Source organism: Chrysochloris asiatica, unplaced genomic scaffold, assembly GCF_000296735.1.
Source record: "Chrysochloris asiatica unplaced genomic scaffold, ChrAsi1.0 scaffold00052, whole genome shotgun sequence".
Lineage (NCBI taxonomy): Eukaryota > Metazoa > Chordata > Mammalia > Afrosoricida > Chrysochloridae > Chrysochloris > Chrysochloris asiatica.
The window spans coordinates 3042274-3049991 of NW_006408570.1; positions in this window are offsets into that span (position 1 = coordinate 3042274).

Genomic DNA, 7718 nt, shown 5'->3' on the forward strand with positions numbered 1-7718 from the left:
AAAGTTGGATAGTGAATAAGGAAGACCATTGAAGAATTGATGCATTTGACTTATGGTGTTGGAGGAGAATATTAAAATACCATAGCCTGCCAAAAGAACAAACCAATCTATGTTGGAAGAAGTACAGCCAGAATGCTCCTTAAAAGCCAGGATGCCCAGACTTCATCTCTCATACTTGGGACATATTATCAGGAGGGATCAGTTCCTGGAGAACGAGATCATGTTTTGTAAAGTGTAGGGATAGAAGAAAAAGAGGAAGACCCCAATAAGATGGGTTGGCACAATGGCAGCAGTGATGGGCTCAAACGTAGCAACGATTGTGAGGTTGGCCCAGCACCAGGCAGTGTTTTGTTCTGTTGTGCATAGGATCGCTATGAGTCGGTAACATCTCGACAGCACCTAACAATACCACCAACAACAAGAACCACATTATCAATAGCCTTTCCATTTCAATGATGACACCACTGTATGGCTTAGTAATACTTGCAGCTTTTGTAAGGGCAGTCTTTCACATGATCCATTACTCTCAATTTATCCTTCAGAATTGTTCCTATTATTGATCGACTGTAGCTAAATGCTTTTCCAATGACCAATGGTATGTCACCTCTTTGTGATCACTCTATTATTACTTTATTTTCAATCATGATTGTTTTCCTTTTCTTTGGTACATCACCAGCACTTGCATCAGAATTACACTTTGGAGACATGGTTACAAGGAAAAGTGAGATACTTAAACCAAATACAAAGTTACAAACTCAGCACAGTGTTAAAGCAATATGATTTGACTTAAATGGCAGACAGCATTCTCCTTCCTGGTGCAGACAAACCTTACTGAAACTTCATAGTGTTGGCATGTGCATATCCTTAACAAAATAGTGCTTACATTCAATATTATTAAGACCATTGTAGGCAGACCCCAGGTTAAGAAGAGATCAGTTTCTAACTATGTCTTTAAGAATTTGAACCAGGGCTCTAAACCAGTTCCACAGTGGCTGAGAAAGCATCACTGAAACAGACCTGTGAATTGTTAATTGAAAACATAAATGAAAAAATTATAAATCTACTCTTTGGTAGAACTTAATTCTCCCTCTTACAGAATATAGGCAGCATACAGAGGTAAGTGTTGTTGTTAATTACCATTGAGTCAGTTCTGACTCATAGTAACTTTATATAGGGTTTCCAAGGAGTGGCTGGTAGGTTTGAACCACTGACCTTGTGATTAGCAATCTAATTCGTATCCTACAGAGCTACACCAGGACTTCATAAGAGTATATGTTGTTGTTAGGTGCTGTCATGTCAGTTCCAACTCACAGAAACTCTGTATAGCGTTTCAGAGGAGTGGCTGGTGGGTTTGAACCACCGACCTCGTGGCTCAGACTGACCTTGCAGTCCAGCACATTATCTTGCCACAGGGGCATATAAAGGGGAACTATTAATGTTCTGGAGTCCTGGTGTGGCGCTGTGAGTTAATGTGCCAGACTGTAAAGCCATTTGAACTGCAAGGTCGGTGATTCAAGCTCACCAGCTACTCCTGGGAAACCTTATACAGGGTTGCTATGGGTTGGAACCAACTCGATGGCACTTCACAACAACAACATTAATGTTCTATTTCTGCAACTGAGTGATATTGTTTGTCAAATTGAACTGATTCTGGTTCACAGTCACCCCATGTGATAGAATAGAACTGCCCCATATGAGTCCTGATGTGGCATTGTAGGATCAGCACTGGGCTGTTAAACACAAGGTTGGTGTTAAGTACCATTGAGTCCGGTCCAACTCATAGTTATGCAGTATAGGGTTTCTAAGGAGAAGGTGGTGGGTCTGAATCACCAACCCAACAGTTAGCAGTCCAGTGCTTAACCTCCAGTGCCACACCAGCTCTTTAACATGTATGAAATCCTTCACCCAAGCATGGAGAACTATTGAAAAAACTTGTCAGAACAAATATTCTGAATATTTGCAACTGTAGGATAAACACCACAAGGTTGGCAGTTCAAATCCACCTTCAGAAACCCTGTACAGGTTCATTGTGAGTTTGCATCGATTAGACAGTACTTAACAGCAACAATGAAATATGGGTATTCTTAAATTTTCCTTCATTTTTTTTTTTTTTCCCTCATCAGGGAACTTCTGGGGGGCGGGGCGGGGATACATCTCTCATTAAAAAAATATAATTAGCAAAAAGCATTTTAGCATTCTGTCGCCATCTTGTGGCGTCTTGTACTATTGCTACTGTAAACATCTCTGGGTTGAGCGTCAAGGCTCCCTCGTGGCGCAGTGATTTAGGCACTGGGCTGCTAATCAAAACATGAGTAGTTTGACCCCACCAGCAATTCTGAGGAAGAAAAGACCTGGTGATCAGCTCCCATAACAATTATAGCCTAGAAATACTTTGTCACATGGAATCTCTGACTGCTAACTGCAAGGTTCCAAGGTTGACAGTTAAAATCAATCAGCCACTGGAGAAAAGATTTACAGCCCCAGAAACAATACAGGGTCAGGTTCACTCTATGGCAGTGGATGGATATATCCCTGCCTTGTAGGTGGCGCTGTGGTTAAAGTGCTCAGCCTTTTAAATGCTGTAAAGCAGGTTCTGACTCATAGTGACCTGTATGGGGTTTCCAAGGAGCAGCTGGTAGATTTGAACTGCCTACCTTGTGTTTTTTCAATTATGTTTGATAGTATATTTATAGCACATATTAGGATCCTTAACTTTGACCCTATGGTTTTTTTTTTTTGTTTTTTTTTTTAATCATCTTTATGGTTTTAGGTTTGACATTTGGGTCTTTGATCCATCTTGAGAAAGTTTTTGTATATAGTGTGAGTCATGGGTCTTGTTTCATTTCTCTGCAAATGGATATTCAGTTTTACCATTTGTTACAGAGAGTATCTCTTCCCCCTTTAATGAACTTTGGCCCTTTGTCAAAGATCAGTTGTCCACAGGGGAATAGATTGACTTCTGAGTTCTTACTTATGTCTCATTAGTCTATATGCCCATCATTGTACCAGTATCAGGCTGTTATGACTATAGGAGCTGCAAAGGTCTTAAGATCAGTTAAGTGTGAGGCCTCTTACTTTGTTCTTCATTAGTTATTGCTGTTATTAAGTACCGTTGAGTCGGTTCTGACTTACAGTGACCTCGTATATGTTTCCAATGCTTTAAATCTTTGCTGGAGAAGAAAGCCTCATTTTCTCCTGTGTAGCTGCTGGTGGGATCTGGACCAGGGTTGCATTATATCTGTAGATTGCTTTTGGTACTATTGACATTTTCACAATGTTAACTCTTCCTATCCAGAAGCATAGTAGATTCTTTCATTTATGTAGGTCTCCTTTGGTTTCTTGTAGTAATGCTTTGTAGTTTTTCTTGTATAGATCTTTTGTTTCTCAGGTTAGATTTACTTCTAAATAAATTTCATCTTTTGTGTGGCTATTGTAAATGGTATTGTTTTCCTCATTTCCTTTTCAGATTTCTCTTTGTTAGTGTAAAGGGATCTGATTGATTTTTGCATGTTGATCTTGTATTCTGCCACTTTGCAGAATCTTTCAGTTAGTTCTAGTAATTTTCTTGCTGCTTCTTTGGGGATTTTTTTATGTTTAGGATCATATTATCTGCAAATAGAGAGAATTTTAATTCTTTATCAATTTGAATGACTTTTATTTCCTTTTCTTCCCTTATAGCTATGGCAAAGACTTCCAGCACAATGAAAAATGACATCCCTGTCTGTTTTCCATTCACAAGGGGAATGCTTTCAATCTCTCTTGGTTGGGATTGATATTGGTTATTGGTTTTGCATGTTACTATTGTATGCCATCAAGTTGGTTCAGACTCAGAGCAACCCTGCATAGGGTTTCTGAGAGGCAACTGGGGAGTTTGGACCACTGACCTGCAGTTTAAACCACCTTGCAGTCCAGTGCTTTATTCTACTGCACCATTTCATGCCTCCTGATTTTGTATGTATATGGCTTTTATGTTCTTGTTATTAAATGTCATCAAGTCGATTCTAACTCACAGCAACCCTGTATAGGATTTCCAAGGAGCGGCTGGGTTTGAACTATTGACCTTGCAGTTCGCAGTCCAATGCTGATCCTACAGCACCATACTGTATGTTGTTGTTTTTATGCACCATGGAGTTGGTTCCAACTCATAGCGACCCTGTACAGGGTTCCCAAGGCTGTAAATCTTTACAGGAGCAGAACGCCTCATCTTTCTCCCACGGGACAGCTGGTAGTTTCAAACTGCTAACCTTGTGGTTCACAGACTGATTTGTAAGCACTACGCTACCATACTGTATATACACCCTTAATTATGTTGAGGAATTTTCCTTTGGTTTCTATTTTGTTGTTGAGCATTTTCACCAGGAATAAGTGTTATATTTTATCAAATGCCTTTTCTGCATCAATTGAAAGGATCATGTGGTTCTTTTCCTTTGCTATATTTATACGGTGGATTACAATGATTGATTTTCTAATATTGAATCATACCCATATACTGGGTTGAATCCTACTTGGTCATGATGTATTATTTCTTTGTTATGTTATTGAAATCTTTTTCTACTGACTAGGATTTTGTTGAGAATTTTTGCATTTATGTTCATGAAGGATAGTGGTGATGTGCTGTGGAGTTGGTTCTGATTCATAGCAACCCTGCATAGGGTTTCCAAGGCTGTAAATCTTTACGGGAACAGAAAGCCTCATCTTTCTCCCACGGAACAGCTGGTAGTTTCAAACTGCTGACCCTGAGGTTCGCAGCCCGACTCATAACCACTATGCTACCAGAGTTCCTTTCATGAGGGATATTGCTCTATAATTTTCTTTCTGGTGGTCTTTGCCTGGTTTTGATATAAGGGTTATGCTGGCTTCATAAAACGAATTCAGGCATATTCCATCCTTTTCTATATTCTGAATACTTTGAGTAGAACTGGTGCCAGCTCATCTCTGAATATTTGGTGGAATTCACCAGTGAAGTGATCTGGTGCCTTGACTTCTTTGTTGGGAGCTTTTTAATTACCTGAAAATGTTCTTCTTTTGTCATGGGTCTCTTCAAATTTTATACTTGTCTGTGTTGGGTGGATTTTAGAAATTTGTCCGTTTCTTCTAGGTTTTCAAATGGTTGGAGGATAGTTCTTCGTGTTGTTGTTGTTAAGTACCGTCAAATCAGTTGTGACTCATAAAAATACAGTATAGGATTTCTGAGGAGCAATTGGTGAGTTTGAACTGCCAACCCTGCGGTTAGCAGTCCAGGGCTTTTCCTACATCCACACCAAGAAACCATAGTTCTTCTTAGCATTCTGTTATCCTCTTTATTTCCACTGGTTCTATCATGATGTCATGAATTTCATTTCTTATTTGTGTTAATTATTTATTTATCTCTTCCTTTCTTTTGTTAGCTTTGCCAGTGGTTTGTTGATTTTATTAATCTTTTCAAAGAATCAACTTCTAGTCCTGTTGTTTAAATGTAAAACCTAGAACTATAAAGATCATCAATGAAAAAAATAGGGACATACTTAGAGACTGTAATACATAGCATAAATACATTATCAAACATTGCTAAAACACACAAACAGTAGAGAACAAAATAGATGGCTGGGACCTCCTAAAATTTAGGCACTAATGTGAATCAGAAGATTTCATTAAAAGAATAAAAAGGGAATACATAGACTAGGGAAATTTGTTTAAAACAAACTATCAGTCAAGGGACTAATCTTTAAAATTAATAGAAAATTACTATACCTCTACAAGAAACAGACAAACAACCCAATTTAAACAAACGGGCACAAGGCATGAACAGACACTTCACCAAGGAAGACATTCAGGCAGCCAACAAACATAGGAAGAAATGTTCATGATAATTAGCCAGTCTTGTTGTTAATTGCCATGGAGTTAAATTTGTCTCATAGCAACTCTGCATAGGATTTCCGAAAAGCTGGTAGATTTGAACCACAAACATTGTTGTTTGCAGCCTAGTGCTTGTCCTATAGCACCACAGAGATGCATACCAAAACAATAATGAGATACCATCTCACCTAGCATTAACAGCAAAGTTAAAAAAAAAAAAAAAAGCAGAAAACAGCAAATGCTGGTGAGGGTATGGAGAAACTGGGACCCTCCTACTTTGCTGGTAAGAATACGAAATGGAAACCACTCTGGAAAATGGTATATGTGCTTCCTCAGAAAGTTGGAAATAGCAATACCGTATGATCCCGCAATTCCTCCACTTGCTATATATCCACAAGAAATAAGAGCCAGGAGATGAGTAGATATATGCACACCGATGTTCATCTCAGCACTATTCACAACAGCAAAAAGATGAAGACAGCCTAAATACTCACAGTGGAAGAATGGATAAACAAACTTTGGTACATACATACAACGAGACAGTTTGCAACACTGAAGATTAACAATGAATCTTCAAACCATCTCATGACATGGAAGAACTTGGAGGACATTATGTTGAGTGAAATTAGTCACGAAAGGACAAATATTTTAAGAAACCTCAAGAAAAAAATTTCATACTAAAAGAAATATTCTTTGATGGTTATCAGGAATGGGAGGGAAGGGAGAGAAATTCACTGGGCTAGATGGTAGACACATGGGGAGGGCACAATTCAAGAGGGAGGTTGGCAGAAGAATGATCAAGACAGGTGAAGACCCAGGGAGGTATGCAAGGGCTAAAGGGAACAGAGGTAAATAGTAAGATATACACAGCCTTGGAATAGCAATGATCTGTGGGTAGATACATGATTACAGACACAGGCTGAATGGGTTTGGGAGGAAGAGTGGGATATATATCCCTGATGTGGTGGATAATGTGCTGGACCACAGGTCAGTGGTTTACCAGCCGCTCCTTGGAAACACTATACAGGGTCGCTATGAATTGGAGCTCTGGTAGCGTAGTGGTTACGAATCGGGCTGCGAACCTTAAGGTCAGCGGTTCGAAACTACCAGCTGCACCGCGGGAGAAAGATGAGGCTTTCTACTCCCGTAAAGATTTACACCCTCGGAAACCCTATACAGGGTCGCTATGGGTCGGAAACGACTCGATGGCACATAACAACAACAACAACAATGAATTGGAACCGACTCAACAGCACTTAACAACAACACAAAAAATAGAGAGAGTTTAAAAGAGGATATTGGTACATGGGTATTTAACCTTTCCTGAAAACACAACTATGAATGTGGTGTAGCATACAGCAAGCAAAATGATGAAGAGTTCTTAGATATTATCAGATATCTTAAGGCAAGGAGTTGTTAGAGCTAGGGGCTCAGAATCATAGTCTCAGGGGATACCAAAAAATAAATACAATCTTCTACTATTATTCTAGAGTTCTGGTGTGGCACTAGAGAATAAACACTAGACTGCTAACCAGGAGGTAAGGGGTTCAAACCTGCCAGCTTCTCCTCACAAACATTATACAGGGTCACTATGGGTAGGAACCAGCTTGATGGTACTTAACAACAACAACGACTATTATTCTAAAGTTGTGTATTTCTTACTTCAATAATGTTAGAGTTTGATTTTTGTATTAGAGGCTCTTTCACTGGGTACAAAGGTATTTTTTATGGGTATGTCCTCTTCTTTGATTGACCCTTTTATCATTATATAATATCCTGCCTGTCTCTTAAGCTGGATTTACCTTAAAATCTATTTTATGAGAAATTAATATTGCCACTCTTGAACTTTTTTGACTGCTATTTGTTTGATACATTTTCCATCC